Source organism: Anas acuta, chromosome 2 (assembly GCF_963932015.1).
Source record: "Anas acuta chromosome 2, bAnaAcu1.1, whole genome shotgun sequence".
NCBI classification, from domain to species: domain Eukaryota; kingdom Metazoa; phylum Chordata; class Aves; order Anseriformes; family Anatidae; genus Anas; species Anas acuta.
The window spans coordinates 152363369-152384360 of record NC_088980.1 but is presented as its reverse complement, the minus strand read 5'-3'; positions in this window follow the sequence as shown (position 1 = coordinate 152384360).

The following is a 20992-nucleotide window of genomic DNA, read 5'->3' as shown; positions in this document are numbered from 1 at the left end:
GAGTAGTACTAATGTGTGGTAAAATTAGGTCATATAGTAATACAGAAAATATTATTTTCATGTTTTTAAATGTAAATCTTTTAGTCTAGTTCATTCGGTAAACTTTGTTCCAAATTTTTTAAGGTAACAACAGGAATCTCTATCTGAGGGCCAAATTTGTAAATCTAAGTTCATTGTTGTAATTATTGCATATAATTTTAGTATATTTTTAAAGAAAACTGTACAGATTACAATGATTCAAACAGGACAGAGATTCCATTTAAACTTTATTTTCAATATACATAGTTACCAGGAATTGCAGATGATCTTCTCTTTCAAGCCAGTGTGGGAATTCTGTGATTCCCAACAGCACTGAATTAAATTATAGTTTGCTTGGTTTAGACACTGATTTTCTTACAGTTTCAGCATTTCAGTATTCACTATTTAAATATCTATATATATGTTGATCACTTAGATCAAAGAAGTGAAGACAAGTCCAGTAATTCTGTATTCATAACTGCAATATAATTCAGCATATTTCCTTTCTCCTAGATTGAATGATTCTTGGGGTGAAACATGAAAGAAACTAAAGAAACTGCTATATTTAAGTGTTTTCATTTTGCAAATAGGTTGGCTGCTGTTTCTTTTTTTTTATTTTTATTTTTTTTTCATTTTAGAAATACATCAGAACTAGGAAGTATTTCAAAAATAGACAGGAAAGCATAAGAATCCAAGAACAATGTAAGTTTGCACTTACAGGTGTGAAAATGCACAGTATTTACAAAGCATAACACTATGACCCTGTCCATGAAATCCTATATTCAAGAAGGAAAAATATATTATGTACTCTTCAGGTATAATTAGTGATGGACCTTTCAGAAAATATCTGTCTGGAAATGCTACTAGTTTCAGAATGCGTGTAATAGTATTTGCGAATTTTGGGTTTATTTCAAGCCAAGGTCAGGATCACCTGTACAATTTGGATTTGTTCCCAAAACACCCGCATATATCTGTACCACCGCCATCTTACAAGGATGAAACAATGAGAGGAGAACAGCTGAGTGTCCTTTACTTAAGTGAGAATGTCCACTGGTTCCTGCATCACAGCAGGTTATTGTGTTTCTGTAGATGTTATAAGGCATTATACCAGGGAATTTAAATGATCATTTTTTATTTTTTTTTTCTTAATTCTTGTGGTCCCACTCTCTTTGAGATGCATTTTTGAGATGTGAATAAACCTGACATGAAGATATAATTATAGCAGGGAAATAAAAAGCAGTCTCCACAGATGCTAATGATGGGTAAGAGGTAGTACACCATGAAGATAAGGCACTGGGCTGGATAACAGGAAGCAGGGTTCTACACACCTGCTCTGTGTTACCCATGCATGCATGTGGTTAATAGAAAACTCTGTATCAGACTGTACTTAAGTCACATTAAGCTTAATTCTTAAGTCACTTTTGGTGGGATGTGAAAACCCTAAGGAATAAAGTATAAAATAAACTTCCTCTGGTCTGCTTTTCTCTAGGACATGGGTAATGTGAAAGCAGCAGGCACATGGAAAAGTTTATTCATTTATCTGGTTCTAGAATAGGTTTGTGAATACAGACCTCATCTGTAGGACCAAAAATATTTCCTGAATATGTTGTGTGTACATGTGTTCTTTGATGATATTCATTCAAGAATTTTGATCCCTGCAAACTATATATCACATCATCCATTTTATGAATGGATTTTTGGGCTGTAAAATGCGGAACAGATTTGGATTAGTAATCAAAAACTTCCTCCCCAGAAGTTCAATTCTCCCAGTAATAAGGTGAGAATTAAGGTAAATCTTGCCTGTATTGTAATGTATTGCTGATGAATGCTGCCCTAAAGACTTGGATACTACAAATGGCAAAATACTAGCAAGAAAATGAACTTTACTAGTTTGGAAGTTCTTCTGTCTACTCTTGCTGTTGTTTTATAGCTGTTATTTTGCTTCAAAATAATAGTTGTTAAAAGTCTGCCTCGTTTCACTTTTTGTTTTCTGACAAGCTGATATGGTAACAAATCATCTGATGGAGAGTTTATCCAAGTGTAGCATTAAATGATAAGCCAAAGCCTTTGACATTGCTCAATAGAAACATAAGGTGCAATTCATAACTGGAGAAGCTGCTGTGCACAGTTAGATGCTTACACAACCCAACAATGACACAAATTTAGTTAGTAATGGAGGCTGGCAGAGTTTGGAAGATGGCAACAGGAATTCAGAGTAATAGTATGTGGTGATGGCAGCTTGCTGAAAAATTAAATGCCCTGGTGCCTTCACTGACATAATCCAAGAGACACAGTTCAAAGGCACAAGCTGATCTCAGCAACACCCAGGTCTGGACTAATACAGTCACTTGGTAACATTATTGGTGTTTGGCTCGAGGCTGTTTGCTGTTCATTGGAAGGACTTAGCATCAATTAGAATGATCTTGCATTTAACTAGCAGAAAAATGCCTCAGCTGCTAAAAGAATGAAACTTCTGAAAGCATGCTATTATGAATCAGGATCATTCCAGCTCTAGCCGGGCATTTAGAGTTCTCTGGTGTGTGTATTATTGGCATCAATATCCTGATTATCAATGTCTACTTGGCTCATTTATCTGTGGATATAAATCCATGTGATTATGCTGAGTACTCACTGAGCATACAGGAAGATTTCAGTGCATAAAATTTGGCCAATCACTTTTGAAAGTTAAAAAAACATTTTAAAATGACTAGTTCACTTCCCCAAACCATCATAAGGTTTGGGGGAGTGATGCAAAAAAAAAGCATGCAAATTTCCTGAAATTTGAAATATCCACTGGTCAGAAGCTTCAAAAACTAGACTACATACTTCATCCAGATTTTTATGCTGTGACCATGTATCTGAGGGCTGACTATGATTTACAGGCAGGATTGCTTACAGAGGGCTCACACCTGTTCCACAACAGGAGACTGAACACTGCAAGTTGCACTTGCTGCAGTAAGGAAAATAATTGATGTGTTGGATTTTGCTATTTTTATTGTAGGAAAGTGGAGGTGCTCCTTCATAGGCACTACTGAAGTCTCCATTGCTCCCAGCAGCAATGTGTGAAAAAAGGTTTAGATGCATAGTTGGGGGATCTTTGATTCTTGGCTGTTGTCTTGGTTTCGGCTGGGATAGAGTTAATTTTCTTCTTAGTAGCTGGTCTGGTGCTGTGTTTTGGACTGAGGATGAGAATAATGCTGATAACATGTTGTTTACTAAAATGTTATGTTTTAGTTGTTGCTTAGCAGTACATTCCATAAAGGACTTTTCATCTTTTCACACTGCCCTGCCAGTGAGGAGGCTGGGGGTGCACAAGAAGCTGGGAAGGGACACAACCACAACAATTGACGCCAACTGGCCAAATGGATATTCCATACCGTATGAAATCATGTTGAAAATAAAACTGGGTGGAGTTGGACAGGGACACCAACTGTGATCATCATTTTTGAGTGAGGCTTTTGTTGAATAGAATTTTTTATAATACCACGATGTCCAAGATCCCAGGTCCTGGATATCTCTTTTTATTCTCTATACAAGAACAAACCAACAAGCAGCAAAAACAGCAGTGACAATGAAACAAACAAACAAAACCCACCACCCCAACACTCTTCAATAATAATTTATTTTCTAATGCTGTCTACAAAATGGTAACAGATCATTTCAAATTGATATCATAGATTGTGAATGTTTTTTGAAGGTTGTTGTTTTCAAGTTCTAATGAGAGTCTTCCTACATTGTCATCTTTGGTAAAAAGACTGGGAAATGATAACAGGTTGCAAAATGTTTTATGTATTTAGCATCACAGAACAGAAGAAAGCAAAAGGATTATGTTCTTAAGGCATAAGAATAATACTTGGCTTATACAGCAAACACACACACACACAAAGCAAAAGTAAACAAACAAGGGAAAGCTCAGATATTCCTAGTAAAAACAGAAAATCCTGTCCTGGTTTCAGCTAGGATAGAGTTAATTTTCCTCCTAGTAGCTGGTAGGGTGCTATGTTTTGGATTAGGATGAGAAGAGTGTTGATAACATGCTGATGTTTTAATTTTTGCAGAGCAGTGCTTACACTAAACCAAGGACTTTCCAGCTTCTCATTTTGTCCTGCCAGTGGGCAGGCTGGGGGTGCAGCAGGAGCAGGGAGGGGACAGACCCAGGACAACTGACCCAAACTAGCCAAAGGGGTATTCCATACCATCTGACGTCATGCTAAACATCAGATAGGGGTGGCTAGCTGTGGTGGGGGAGCCGGCTGCTCGGGGATAGCCTGGGCATCAGTCAGCAGATGGTGAGCAATTGCATTGTGCATCACTTGTTATTTACACATTATTAGTAGTAGAACTATTATCATTATTATTATTATTATTTTTCTGTCCTAATAAACAGTCCCTATCTCAACCCACAGGATTCATTCTCCCGTTTCTCTCCCCCATCCCAGAGAGGGAAGGGGGAGGGTGAGCTAATGGCTGTGTGGTGCTTAGCTGCTGGACGGGTTAAACCACAACATTTAATTATGGGGAAAAAAAAAATAATAATAATAAAAATATATATAGAGAGATATATTTTCTCAGAATGGAATAAAATAAGAAAAGTTGAAGAGGAATTTTTCTCAGAATGTGTGTATACTGTAACTGTAGTTGATGTAGTCTGTGCAGACCCATATAAAAAGTTGATGATGATAGAAATTAAATGTTTTCTAAAAATGTTGGGATCACCAAGCTGACAAATGTAAGGTGTTGTAGGTCTCCATTCATTTTCTGTTTAACTGAGCTATTAGTCTTCTCTTAGTGATCAAATTTCTGTTTTTAAAATAAATCCTTTTTGCTGTTGTGCTAGTTGTCATTGCTTTTCTTAACTTCCTCTGTCTCTGCAGCCTAAAGATTTGGACCTCTTTGAGCTACGCTTGTGGTTCAGTTTCAACCTTTCCAAATTGACTAATAACCTTTTGTAACTCCTCAGATCTGCATGACAACAAGCCTTTGTCAACAGAAAGCTAGCTGGATCCCCAGTTTGCACATTTGCTATCTGGATAAACCCCTGAGCAACTAAATTCTAATCCCATAGCTCACCCTTTGAGCAGGAATTTTGACAAGAAACTTCTTGAGGTCATATCTATTCTATAGGTTCCTGTGTTCTCCAGACAGCTTTTTTAAAGGATTTAATGTAAAGTACTTGCAACAGGAAGAAAATATCCACAGATTATGGATGAAGTACTTGTCTGCATTGTGGAAACTGCTATTCAGATCATGCAACTATTATATGTGGAAGAAGGATGTGGGCACCTATAGACTTCTTCAAATGAAAGCTATCTGTGTTTACCTGGGACAAAGCATGGAGAGACATTTGTCGGGGAACAGGCACTTACTCCATCTTTTGAAAGAACAGTAACTTTGTAATGTCCACTGCACATATATTCTATATAAACAGTCTTTTATTATTATTATTATTTTTTTCTTGCTATAGAAGTGGCATTAGCAACACAATAGTAATCAAAAGTTTCTTTTGTGGCTATAAACCTCATCCCAAACCGTACCCATAAAGGGAGGATGCTGATGCTTACCATTTCCTTATTGTACAGTACTTGCATTAGAGAGTAAAGGTATTACTTAGCCATTCTATTTTTAAAGCAAAGATTTTCTCTTATTTCTTTTTCACAGACAAATCTAATTTCAGAAAATGAACTAAATTAACTAATTTAACCATTAGTTAAAACTTTAATTATAGAAGTTAGCCCAAAGTTTTAGTCTAAGTCAACTTTTAGAGTTTCAAGCAGAGTAAATCCAGAAAATTTAGACAACCATTCTAAACTAAGTAACAGTGTGAAGAATACAAATAGCTTACTGATTAAACTGCTAAGCCACAATGTAAAGGTTTGATGGCTGATGTTCACACATAGATCAGTAAGTTGATCAGACAAAATGATGACATGGGAAATAATATAATAGAAAAATTGACTCGAGTCTCTTCTCTGGTTTCTAAAGCAATAACCCAAGGGATAGACATTGGTTTATGAGACCCTCTGAGTGGTTTATAGCTGGTCCAAAGAACTAAGCAATACAACTAAAAATGATATAACATCAAGGCTGAGAGATTAAGCTTGATATGGTACTTTGTCAGCCATATTGAGTGTTGCTGTGCTTCTTCTGGTATAAACAGAGAGACTGGAAGTTATGAGTTTACATATCCTCTGTCTGGCACACTATCTTCCACACTGCTTGTGAATGTTGACTCTGCATAAATCTGTTCTGCAGCTCTTTTCCTCAAGTTTCTGGGAGACATTATTCTTTTCAGATAAAAGGATAAAGTAATCTGTAATACTGTCACTCACACTGAAAATGAAGGTGGTAAGAATCAGTAATTGTAACTATAAAAGAAAGAAAACAGATGTTTGTTTTTTGTTTGTTTGTTTGTTTTGTTTTTTAAACATGGGACTACTTGTGTATGTGTATGTGTTTTCTACATCTTTCATGGAAGAAAACAAACAAACGAACAAACAAACAAACAGGTCCTTATAACTATTTCCAGAAATATCTTGCAGTAGTGTGTCCAATTCAATCATACTGTGCTTAGGAAGCAGAAGTTCCAGGTTTCCTGCTATATTTGTGAGTCAGAGACCAAAATGCCAAAATGCCTAAGGCATGCCACAAGAGTACATGTACATACAAGATACATATATATTGATATATGTTATTGATATATTGATACATATGATACAATATGATATTGATATATTGATACATATGTCACATAAGGTTCAGATTTTCAAAGAATGAGGCTGATTTTTTTTTTGGTCATCTTCACTTCTACTTCACTGTTATTATATTGTGCTTTAGGTCAGTGATATGGAGGATATAAATGCTCTGATTTATATCCAAAATAAAATTATGGAAGAGTCAAAAGAAGGCAATGAAGACATTGAAGACAATCATCTTTTCCTTAGGGAGAAATATGACTTTTTATCAAAGATTTTTGGTTACAACAAGAAACAGTAAAATGCCATTTTTCCTTAGGCATAAGGACAGTATTGGACTTGGTCTTTGCACCATGAGGCTAGAGGAATGCATTCTGTATGAAGTGTTTTAACATTGTTGCTCTGTTTTCTCTACTTGTCCACTGTACACAGCAGTCTAGTTGCCTTATTCATGGGCTATATAGGTTGTAGATGACAACCCATGCTCAAAGGGCTATGCAGGCTATAAAGAGATTTATGAATTAATTTTTAAATTATTTTATCTACAAGAAATCTATTTCATTTTCAGGTATTAATGTTTATATTTAACATAGCACAGAGAGAGAACAGATTTTGCTAAATCATTTTCTTAACTGAAGAGAGTGAGAGAGAAAGCCTTATGTGCTGGATAGACTTTTATCTGTAGGCAGCTTTTTATTCTAGTCTGTTCTGTAACATGGTGCCTATTCTAAGTTCTAAGACCAAATCTATTAAGCGCTTTTTCACACACACACACATACACACACACACAAAAAAAAAAAAAGGAAACTGAAAACTAAAAACAGATTATTAAATGTCTGTGTTGCCTGGGCTCCATCCCATAAAGCCACTGTGTAGCAGACATCAGAATCCCTAAAAATGGTTATTTGCCGTGAGTGCTTGACAGTTTGAACCATGACCTTTCACTTTGAAATTACTTGTTGTTGCTTCTTGTCATAAAGACGTGAATGTCACTCTCCACACCATTTCAGTTTTATTACAGGTGGATGGCATACCTGTAAACAGCTTTCTGTACTATGTGTTTTCATTAGATTCACTCTGAGGTATATAGAATGGATAATACATTTCTGAACCAATTATGGAGTTCTAAAAAAAAAAAAAAAAAAGAAAAGAAAAAAAAAAAAAAAAGAAAAAAACCTCTCAGGCTTTTTCCCCTTAGAATTCTAATTTAAGCTTAGTTTTGATAGCTCAGATTCTTGGTTCAAAATATTGTAGAAAGCTATGCCTGCAGCTCCCTAATCTAAGCACACACTTTCTTGCTAGTGATTGAAACCTTACTTACCAAGAAAATTGTTTCTAACTATGAAATTAAAAGAGATATGAACACTATTTCCCATCATCCAACCACATTCCGAAGTATTTGGTGTGAAGTACAGAGCACCTTTCTGGTGGAAGCGCTGCATGTTTATTTTAAAGCTCAAATATATATTGAAGCAGCAACATAAATATTCGGATCTGACCACTAAGATTAAATACTATTAAATACTATTTTTGTTCTCCTTTCGAATATTTTGTGCTGCGCAAAGGTTGGAGTGGTGCCTTCATGCCACCACAGCACTACCCTATTCATCAATGATTGATGATTCTGGTCATGAAATGTGGTTAAAAACTTTTATTAGGGAAGGTAACTGGTAGTTTGAAAATGCTTACCTGAGGACGAGTCCTTCTCTAATATACCTTGATTTGGGGCTGTTAAAAGGTGTCATGCTGTGGGTTTCAGTTTGTGAGATATCAAAGTTCACCCTTCCACTTTTCTGTTCTACAATTGAAGTTACATTTCTATCAGGCATTATTAATAAAAAAAGAGGAGAGGAGAGGAGAGGAGAGGAGAGGAGAGGAGAGGAGAGGAGAGGAGAGGAGAGGAGAGGAGAGGAGAGGAGAGGAGAGGAGAGGAGAGGAGAGGAGAGGAGAGGAGAGGAGAGGAGAGGAGAGGAGAGGAGAGGAGAGGAGAGGAGAGGAGAGGAGAGGAGAGGAGAGGAGAGGAGAGGAGAGGAGAGGAGAGGAGAGGAGAGGAGAGGAGAGGAGAGGAGAGGGTAATTCAGGGGGGAGGGGAGGGGAGGGGAGGGGAGGGGAGGGGAGGGGAGGGGAGGGGAGGGGAAGGGAGGGGAGGGAAGGGAAGGGAAGGGAAGGGAAGGGAAGGGAAGGGAAGGGAAGGGAAGGGAAGGGAAGGGAAGGGAAGGGAAGGGAAGGGAAGGGAAGGGAAGGGAAGGGAAGGGAAGGGAAGGGAAGGGAAGGGAAGGGAAGGGAAGGGAAGGGAAGGGAAGGGAAGGGAAGGGAAGGGAAGGGAAGGGAAGGGAAGGGAAGGGAAGGGAAGGGAAGGGAAGGGAAGGGAAGGGAAGGGAAAAAAGAAATAGTATAATGTGATATGTCCCAAATTTGTGAGTGAGATCTAACTGAATAGCATGGGTTAGCCATTGTATCAATCTGTCTGATCTCCAGTTTCACTGCAACGGGGGAAATGTTCCAGAAGTGTGAACTTTAAGTTACTTGCAGCAATGTTAACAGCCTGTGCCATACAGTAAGTGCCCACATTGACACACAAACAGCATTTGCTACTCAAGGCAACACTTTTTCAGAGACATTTAGGTTGTTCAGTCTGACCTCACTTATACTGATATACTTGGAAAAATACAGAGTAACATACAAGTGACTTAACGCAGATGCATAAGTATCCCACCTTTGATAATCCCAGCTGAATATCAAAGAAACATAGGATAGAGATTGACGAGTTAAATAAAGAGATCTCTGAAGAATAAAGTGTTCTTTTCCAGCAGAAAAATATCAAGCAGAAAAGGAAATATTTGGGATAAAAACTGGAACTGCTTGAAAATAAATAAGTGAACTTCCTAAGAAGAAAGAAAAAAAAAAAAAAAATAGAAATCTTGAACTGCTTGCAATAATTCCAAAGTGAAGTAGAATTTCTTTTATAACAATGGTTTGTATAATATGTTGCTGTGAATATTCACTCCTATATTTGTTAAGGTAACACGTGCTCAAAATATTACATTCTTATTTAAGACCTCCTCTTTGCTGTACTTTTTCCATACCATTTTGTCTCTAACTTTTTTTTTCTCCATATTTTTGCTGTGTCCCAGAATAATGTTTTGTTTATTTGTCCTTTCTCAGTTTCCATTTTCAGAGCCTTGCCTACATGGGTCACAAGCCCAAGCAGATAATCCTCTGCTATCTGAGCAAGGTCAAAATTAAGCAACATAAATTTCCTGTGATTAGAATTAGCTTCCTTTGCTTCAGGCCAGATCTCTTGAGGGCATTCAAAACTGTTAAAAAGAATTGCTGCAAAATTAATACTATGGAGAAGGGATTTATTTGAAAAAATAAAAATAAAAAATCACCACAGTCTATATTTGAAACTCCCCACTGCCTTCTGTGAACCTTTGTAGCTTTCTCCTGAATGTAGAGCGTTTGTAAAGAATCAGCTATCCACTCCATTTCTTTAATTCAGTAATACCCAGGGGGTTCACTTAGTTCTATTCATGCTAAATAGTTATTTCTTCTACCCAAAGAAATTAGTGAGACTGATTTCACTCTTGCAGTGAAAATTGTGTGCAAGGGTATCAGAATGTGACCCCCCAGAAGTGCTTAATCCTAAATTGCTTCCCTAAGTCAAGAGCAATTTCAAACCATTCCCCAACACCTACCATTTTCCAAATACCAATCTGGTTCCTTTTGACCAAATACCATGCAGGGCTCTAAACAAGCAGAGGACTTGGTGGTAAGAGGGGCACTGCTGTGGAGCTGTATCTTCACTGCAATCTCTGCCTTCTTTCATCCTCTGCATTTTCTGCTGTTGTCATCTCCCACTGGGTCACATTTTGTCTTTAAACATTACACTAATCCTGCTCTTTACATGCTGGTACAGTCATGTGGAGCACTGTCGAATCCAGCAAGACCACATATCTCATGTTTATTGTCAGGGAATGTTGATTACAAAATATACAGGACAGCCACAAGGGAGCCCCAGTGAGAGAGAGACAGTGGGAAGAAAAGTGATGGGAACTTAACCACTTAATTTCATGGAGACTAAGTCTTTTCTTACTAAGTAAAAGCACAGGTAACTTCAGAGCTGTATACAGACATGAAGTATTTGTAGATCCTTGCTGGGTAGGGTAGATTTGGTGTCTGAAATTTATTGAAAAATATATTTTTCAATACATGGTATAGTATAGTGAAACAGAACCAGCAGCTCCAGTCTCTGAGTAACTGCAGGAAGACTGGATATATAGGCATACCTGTGAGATACAGATGACAAAGATACCAAGAAAGTTAAGGATTTAAATCTTGCATTTTCTGTTTCATCCCTGCTTAAACAAGTTGTTCTTCATTTTAATGCAAAAAGTTTCAGTACAGTGTCATTAGAGCAGTTAAGTGGTATTTCTGAGTAGTTTTCCAGATGGAATTCTACCAAGAGTAAAGTTCATTTTGGTATTTCCTCACTTATTCAACCAAGAAAGAGAGAAAGAGAGAAAGAAGGAGGAGGGGGGGGAGGGGGGGGGGGGGAAGAAAGAGAGAAAGAGAGAGAGAGAGAAACAAAGAAAGAAAGAGAAGGAAAGAAAGAGAAGGAAAGAAAGAGAAGGAAAGAAAGGGAGAAAGGGAGAAAGAAAGAAATGTCAATACGTACAGTCATGTTCATTTCACCACAGGAGGAAAGAAAACAAAACAAAAACAAAACAAAACAAAAAATGTAAAAACTAAAAATCCTTAAAATTCTTTCTGGACCATCCTCCCATGTCTTTCACATCTGTAAACTCAATAATGAGTTTGGTTTTACCGTTTCCTCCTAAAGTCTGATTTACATGACGAGGAGAACCCACTTAGGCTCTTTTAGGGAGGTTCTGGAAAAGCCATGTGTTCCTCAGGCAGTCCTTCTTCCCTGGAAATGCTATGACATAAAGGTTTTGACTACTGCTTCCAATTAATCTGAAGGGAAATGTTTGTTATCTTTCACAAAATGTGGAAGTATTTTTAGATCAGAGGCCTCCATCATGGCAGCTGTCAGCATCTTTTGACAAAAAATTGATAAAATTTTGACATTCTGACATCTAGACAGACAGAGAGGCGGATGCAGTATCCAAACACAATTTTAAACTGATGTGACATCTGGGGATAAGGGCATCAGCAAAGACTCGTGAGCTGATTCATATTCACTGAAATGATGACTGTGCCAAAGATCTGTTAACACAAAGAGATCATTTTTCCCCCCAGTTTCAAAGCACCCTGTTTTCTTCACAGATTTTACTTGCTAAAAACAGGAAGTCAGTGCATTATCAAGTAATTCTTTAAGCAGCAAGGCCAGGGTGTTTAATAGAGATGATTAATTTTAGAGGAAAATATATTGTGCCAGATCCAATAGACTAAGAGAGGTGATGCTTCCTCATCTCCATAGCTCCAGGTCTGACTGAGCATGTGTTCCCAGTAGGCACACGTATACACCACTTATATAGACAGCTGGCCATGCTGTCTATGTGTGTGCAGATCACACACAGAATACCCACACAAACACAGACAGCCCCAACATCCTGCTCTCCTTTCTGGCTGAGCAGGGTGGAGGTATGCTAGTGAGAATATACAGATACACATATACAGGGTGGATCTCTCCAGCTCCTGAATCCCAGTCTCCTTGGTTGCTCACATCTGTATATAGGAGGCCCAGAGTCCACAGCTCCTTTCTGCTTGCTGAGAAACCCTTGGTTCCCAGGCCATGTCCTACTCAACAGCTACTCCAACTTGGTCTTCACTGGCACTTCACAGATTTTAATACATGCTAATTTATAGTTGCACTTCACAACTGGCTGAATGTTATGTGTTATATCCCAAGTCCACCACAGGAATCATCAGGGAGGGGACCCAGACAGAATGTCCTTCCTTCAGAGTCTTTAATTCGGGTTCTCGCCTGCTCCAGTGCCCCTGTGCATCTTTGGGCCTGTGCAGATGGGCTTTTGGTGGTCTATTGGATCCCATGACAGGCCCAGGAGCAGCTGGACAAGGCTTTCCCTGTTATTATTGCCTCTCTGTGCTCATTTGCAGGTCTACACAACAGCTTTTATCACATAACCTAACATCTAACATTTAGCAACTTGTGAAATACAATAATAAATTAGCATGTGTTAAAGTCTGTAAATATTTGTTAATCTCTGTTTATTTAAATCTTGAAGAAGATTAATGTTTTGCCACTTACAGAAAGTTCATCATCTCTAGTTGTACCTTGTGGCTCTGGGAAATAAAAAAGCAGAGTACCCCCAACTATAATATTATGTAATGGAGCTCTGCTAGACTATCAGAAAGCTTATCTGAGTAAAGTTATTACTGGCAAAGTAATGGGCAAGTTATTACTAAAATAGTGGTATTTAATGCAAAATGACCTAATGATTATCTTTATCTTGAGATAATTTCCCTCTTTAATTTTACGTTTAACTTAAATATGAATGTATTTTTTCTGTTCAATCTCCTTTCCAATCAACATCAAACATGAAAAATGAATGTGTTTAGTTCCTCTTGCATATGTCTCTTTTTGTCTTTTTGACTTACCATTGCTCCTCTTTCCCACTTTTCATTTCCCACCCCCTCTCCCCTCTTCCCCCCCCCCCTCCCCCCCCCAAGAAATCCCAAGAAATTAGTGTAACAAGAAACACTACACTTGATCTGGGCAAAAAATCTTTCTGGAGACGGCATCTTTTCTTCATTGAATAAATAAAGATCCTAATACAAGACATTTCTTAATATAATCACCACAGTTAAATACAAATAAATACTGGATGTTCATTCATGTCTACTTGACATTTGTGCTTTGTCCTGCATACTCTCTGTATAGGCTACCTGTTCTTATTCAAAGACTGTGTAACTGTTTTAAAACGTTATAATGTAATAAGATGTAAAATGTCTTCTAGTCTTTTTGCAGTACATTTTGGTGAAAGCAATGCATTTCAATTAAAATGACTGATTGGTTTCATGTTTACAACTGCTTGTATTTGGCTCAGAGATCAAAGAGGTTGTACTTGGAAAAGAAAAAGAGGTGACCATTCTGTTGAAGAATTGACATATAAACAATCCAAAATACATAGATTACAAAATGATAAATAAATAAATAAATAGATAGATAGATAGATATGAGGAAGTAAGTAACTGGAGTCCCATAAGATGACTGGTAGCAGACAGGTATAATGAAGCCCAGACCTCCAAATTCCTGGACCACAGGTCCCAGGACCAGGGATATTCCTTTCCATATTGTGTTTTCACAACCATCTACCATGTTAATCCTTCTGTAATTCCTTTATTTAACACAAAGGTGAGGGAAACCAGGATTTAAAAACTCAAGAACGGTATTGTACTGGACTGGACATGCTGAACAGGGAAGGGAAATTAGTTGACAACTCTATGATACCATTAGGACTGAGAGTCATTTCCAGTGAGTAGAATCGTATTGGTCTCTAAAGGTAACCTACTCATCTTTAGCTGATATAGAAAAAGAAAGAACAGGATAAAACACATTAATTAATTATGATCTGGTCCTTATTTATATATTTATAAAAGTATTTTTCTTTTAAAAAGTATCATTAAGCAAATACAGTTCTCCAGTATCCTTTTCTGTCAACCAAATTTTGATTTTCTTTTGTCTTATTTACAAAGGATATCAGTCTCATTTTCCATTTTATCAACAAGAAAAGCAAACATTAAAATAGACACCAGAAATTCCTTTCTGGAAAAAAATAATAATTAAAAAAAAAAATCCAATATTTTCCTTTAGAAGTCTTTTCAAAATGTATGATTTCATTGTATGAAATCATTTGCAAAATATAGGTCATATAATTAAGAGCATATAGTGAGTTTTACACAAACAAGATATCTTCAGGTTAGCATGAAACCTTCAAGTATTTTTGTCTAAACTCTTTCCCGTTTTTCACCACCTCCGCCCCAAACAAGTAGATCATCTCTAAATTTGTCATTGTATCAACAAAAAATAGATGTTTTCCTTTTTTAGATGGTAATTATAGGAAGTATTTAAAAGTTGATAAAAATAGTCCTTCTTGTCCCACATCTGTGATCATTTCAGAAGTTTTGATATGAATAAATATATAGATATGCAGTCTCATATTCAATCTTTTTATGGTTCATCTATACCATATTTATAAGACTGACATGATTTTTAAATTGGGGCTCAGGAGCATTCAGAGAGTAAGGTTTATAACAGGCAGTGACATACTATATTAAAGAAGTCATTGAATGTTTTCTTCTCTAGCTGTAAGTTAATTTTTATTTTATTTTATTTTTAATATGAGACATTTTTTCTTCCTATGCTATTTGTAGTGAGTTTTTCCTTTTCAAACAGGCTTAGACAGACTTTACTTAAGGAAATTTGACAGCCTAAGATAAGCCAGAGGCAGGCATCACTATTAGAAAGAACATCATTTTCGAAATTTGAATATATTAGACAAGTCAGAGTAGGCCAAAAAAAAAAAAAAGGCCAAAAAAAAAAAAAAAAAAGCTAGGGTGGGGATAAAGGGCTTGGACAGAGTGTGGGAGATGGCCTTAAAAATGTTAGGGGAAGGGAAGAACAAGACACTTTCACAGCTATGTGCTAGTTCATCTTCTCTCCCATTAATCATTAACATTCTGGCATGAGCCCTATGATCTGACTGCTGTAGTCTTCAGATCCTGTACAATCTTTTTATTATTACTCATCCCTTTTCCAGTTCACACTTTTCTTTCCAGCATATTTTGTGAATCACAGATCTGACTGCAGAAGCAGCTGGATGTGAGGAGTGCGAGTTGGGCAGAGGAGCTATAAAGATCATGTGTTTATCTCAAGAAATTAAGAAATTAATCTCTTAAGACATGAGAAACACACAGAATGACTGTAGACTTGGCCAATGTCATAGCTGTACTCACTCGTTCATCTTGCTGTCTTCTGGGATAGAAATGTCAATACAGAAACAGCAAGAAGCAGTGAAGGTCCAGCGCTCCTAATGGAAGTGGGCCCCTCTTCTGTCTGTATTTGCATTCCCACTTTTGTGTCACTGTCCTTGAGCACATCCCATTGTCCCAGCCCCAGTTTCAGATACAGCCTTTTTTCCACAGTTGGCACTTAAGAAAAACTCAGCACTATAAATAACTGCATAACACTATTCAAGCTCTGCATTTTTTTCCTGTCATTCTTGTCTCTAAAAGCTGGTTGGTTATGTGTATACAAATAAATTAAAATAAAAAGTAATATTCATATCCAATAAATATTCTGCAAGCCAACTGGATGATTTGTGTGTTCCACATTCTAGTTGAAAGATAAAAAGGCAATAGAAATAGTAAATAAATGCCATGAGGTACTTAACCTTGTATTACTTTTCAATTATCATTAGGACAGAGTATGATTAGAAAAACAATAGTTTGTTTTTGTTTTTGTTTTTGTTTTTTTAATAGATACGTTATGATCCCCACCAAACGTGTCCCTTCATTATGCAAATAACCACTGTGTCTCTTTGTTGTTGTTTTCTGTTTGTTTGTATTCCAGCTATATTAAAGAATATTTTGGCAGAAGCTGCATGTCTTCTAGCAGTCATATGCTCTTGATTAATCACGCATAATGGGCAAACTGTGTGTGGGGTAAAGTAATTTCATACCAATCACTACCCATTATTTAAGAATGCTTTGACATAATGCCTTGTCTGTCTCATCAGAGACCCCAGGTTGACGAAGAGAAAGTTCATTCTGATATGATTTGCAAGAAACAGTCGAAATCACTGGCGAATAGCATAGGAGCATAGAAATGAAACTTTAGCAGAGAAGCTTGCATTTCCTTTTCCTTAAAAGCAGTGTGGACTGATGAATCTATATCAATAAAACTTTGGGTTTTGAATGAATTATCATTACTCCTTTCATGAAGAATTCTCCTTCTGTGACAACTAGATGCAGGATTCAGACTTAGCAACTTTACTGCTGGAAGAATGCCTAAAAACCTGAGGTCCTTTGCAGTCTCCACTACTCTCTGGTCTCCAGGAATAGCCCCACAGACAGCAAGACTTCTGTCTCTGTCCCACACAGCTGCCTCAGTTTTCAGTCTCATGCACAGACACACAAATCTCAGCTTCATATATGGCCTTTTTATCCAAAAAGGAATTATAAACCTTCCAATACTGCCCTGCCCTCACTCACCATCTCACAACTCTTGTTGAACAGTTAAACAATGTTAAGTGGGCATGTTAAATAGTACCAGATCAAGGAATACATGATCTACCCATTTCACCTCCAAATTGGTCATGGCTTGGTTTCCTCTTTGGGTAGGTCCAAACTCATTATGCTCGAGTCCATCTATTTCACAAGGGGAGTGATCTGGCCTGGGAAGAAAAGTGGTAGGACAAGTAGACACATCACATATATTATGGGGGAGTGGTAATGAGGGGATACAAGTGGGAAGAAAAAAAAAAAAGTATAATCAGTGATATGGGTGAGTTTTGCTTTGGATGAGTTTTGCTTTGGCAATATATCATGGAAAAACTACCATAGTAAACATCCTGCATCCTGGTAGACCTAAAGGAGATGGCTAGGTAGGGCTTCACTCTAGGACTTCACTTAGCTTCCCAGCTCTGCTTAAGAATGCACAGTAAATCATCATTAGCTCTGGTGCAGGCAACTAGTAACTTCTACTTGATACTAGGAACATGAAGGCATCTGTGAAAGAATTGGCTTCATTGAGGGTTCTTTCCCTTGTTCAGTAATGAAGGTAATGGTACCTTCCAGACCTACATGACCAGCCAATCCATCTGAATGGACAGTGTATATATATATACACTGTGTGTATATATATATATATATATATATATATATATATATATATATATATACACACACATAGGTATATATGTACATGTATGCATATGTTCTAAACTGTAGTTCTAAACTGTAGTTACTGAAGAACATTTTCGAGGCATAAGTACCTCTTTTTTTTTTTTTTTTTTTTTTTTTTTTCCAGGACTAGTTTACTGCATAGTAAACTAGTAGAATATAGTTTACTGCATAGTAAACTATATGGAATGCATATACCATGAAATTTTTGTCATTGGTTGACTTCATGGGTGCTTCATGGGTGTGTTCCAAAGATTAAGCATAGTAAAAAGTAATTGTTTTCACCAGCACAAACATGAAATTAATTTGCTTTTTTGTTCACTAGATTTTTGCAATAAAACCTAAATGAACCATTAACCTCTCAGCTTTCACAAGAGTTGCTGGAATCGATGGGATCTGGTTTGCCACCCACAGATCATGAGTAATTTGTATCAAAAAGAAACATATTTAAGGAGAGCTTGAGTGGAACTAGCTATGATGTGTCTGGCATTTTGTGATCCTGCCATTGGCTAAACCCTCTGACAATGTATCACTAGTTTAATCACATTAAAGCGGAAAGCAGAAAATGTCAGAAAATACTGAGATGGCTTAGCTGACGAATGGCAGACAGCTGGAGAAAAGGAGAGGGGATTTCTCTTTTCAGTGATTTGCCATCATTGTACAAACAAGAAAATCTCACAAAATTTGCCCTCACCAACTGGAATAAACCCAATGCACAGAGGACATAAGTCCTGTAGATAAAACAGATATCAGGATGGAGAATCTGATCATTCATTTTCCTGCTTCAAACAGACTGACTTCTGAGAAGCCAATCTAAGTGCAAAGGCAGCACTCATTTTACAGAAACACCAAGTTTCAAATTTCCTGAAGAATTATGTTTCCTTTGCTTCTCCTGCCCACATTTTACTACATGGAGAACACAAAAAGAAATGAGTGAAAGAAACTTGGGAGTCTGCATGCATTCTTGTAAATGCACGCATTTTGGAAATGCCTACTTTTTGATTCAACTCAATACAGTTGAAAGGCTATACAAAGAGTGTTTGCCAGAATATACTTAAAGCTGTCTTCTGTGTGCTGTCATGTAGTTTCTGCTAGGGTTGACAGCAGCAAAACTGTTGTACTCAGACAGACACAGCTGGCATTGTCTCTCCAGTTGTCTTTAGTGTTGCATGTGTCTATGCCATGATATTCTGAAGAACACTATATAAAACAGGCATTGCCCTTACTGTCTGCACTGAAAAGCAATAAGGGAGGTAGCCCTGTTTAAAAGACATAGAAATTTCAGGGAGTAAGTATCAATGGTTATGTGTGGGGATCCACTGCTGACAAATGTGTACAACCAACCTGGAACACTTGGAATAAGAGTGAAACTATGTGCCATGTGAAACTATGTGCTATGTTACAGAATACTTCCTAATTTTGCAAGCTGCTGAAAAAGATCTTGGAATGAAATATTAGAAATAACTTATAAATTATAAAAGTAGCTAAATAAAGATTTCAAATAGTTGTTGTAGCAAAGGAGACTGCCCTGAACCTGGAATAGAGTAGCTGGAAGCATCAAGTAGGAGTAGCGAAATAAGCGAAATAATAGTAAGATCATTCTGTAACTGATTTAGTGTCTGTGCAAAATAAGTAAGTAAATAATAATAATAATAAATAGGCTTGGTTAGAAAGAATTATAAACCTTAATGTTTAGAAAACTTAAGAAGTGAGCATTCACAAAGTCAACAAAATAGATGGGTGGATGACCTGGAAGATAAAGTTAGGTGGGCTAGAAGCAATACACCTTCCTTTTACAGAATCACATAATGGTTGGGGTTCGAAGGGACTTCTGGAGATCATCTCGTCCAACCTCCCTGATCAAGGAGGGCTACCTAGAGCAAGTGGCTCAGGAACATGTCAGGACAGCTTTTGGAAATCTCCAGGGAAGAAGACTCCACTGACTCTCTGGGCAAGCTGAAAAAGCTTCTTTTACAGTGAGTAGGATTTTTCTGACTTGAAGTCTTTAAATCAAGAATTATTTTTTTTTTTATTATTATTATTGTTTTTTCCTTTAGATATGTATTTTATTTTAAGCAGACATACTCGGTAAAGAAAATACTATTTCATATCAACTGTGTTATATGAAGATGGAGAGTTACAGCAGTTCGTTCTTAGCTTAATATCTCAACTTGTATGAAATTATGGGTGAGCCAGTAGCTGGGCTTTAGCTAGCTGATATAAATTTGTTCAGTAACAATGACCCCAACTCATTCTGCTTGCTGGCAAGGTGGCTACGCTAACTTGCCCTTTTGGAACTGCAGTTTCTGTCAATTTCTCATTTCTATCACCTGAATAAAAAGTGTGTTGGAGATGGCAAAACATGCAAAGAAAGCTTTTTAACATTTATTGAATGCATGAGAGAAACATGCAGAACTTTCTGCACCCTGATCATTGCAAAACTATTTTATGCTGTCATTTTACAGCAGTGATAAACTTACTGGTGTTAATTATCAATTATCATCCTTACACTACATCTAGTCTCCATGGCCAGATGAGCACCCTGTTCCCAGATCTTCTTCCCAGGGGAGCCTGTCCCAGTGCCTGACTGCCCTCTGAGTGAAGAACCTTTTCCTAACATCCAGCCTGTCCCCTGACACAGCTTCATGTCATTCCCTTGGGTCCTATTGCTGATCACCAGAGATTATCCTGGCCCGCACTGAACACAGCTGTAGTTCTCCTGAAGTTGAGAAGTAGGAAAAGATTTTTTCCACGTCTTGTGCTCTGTTTGAAAAAAAAAAAAAAAAAAAAAAAAGGAAATATAAGCTAAAAAATCCAAGTTTATAAAATATTCCACCTTACCAAACTTTAGTAGAGGCTGTAGTGTCTCTGCTTACCCTACGTCATGTTCTTCTTCTGTGGCTCAAGAATTGGGGAATACAAGACTCTTCTTAGCAAAGCTGGGATTATTTTATTTTATTTTTTATTCCTCAGTGGAAGAGTACTAGCTTAATACTTGAGATAAGAAGTTCCAGTTTATTGAAACTACTTGCCATAAGTACCTCAGTGATTCCTGGAACAGCACAAACCTGAGTGCCTGAATATTTTGGCACTCATAAGATGAGTCAGCCAGATGTTAGCCTCACACCTCCGTCTATTTGAATAATATATATTGTACGATATCCAATTTGGCTACCCTCAGTCTCTCATTCAAGCTGCTGCTGCTGTTCACTCAGACAGCCATTCAGTGCTAATGACGCAGCTTTAAATCAGGGACCGCTCTTAAACTGCAGCGTCCCTGCATCAGCATCTCTTTGGTGAATAGTTCTGAAGTGAATTTGGGCATGAGTGCTTCTTTGAGGATACTGAAATGGAGCGTGTTCCTGCTGCTGCTACAGAATTTGTTACTAATT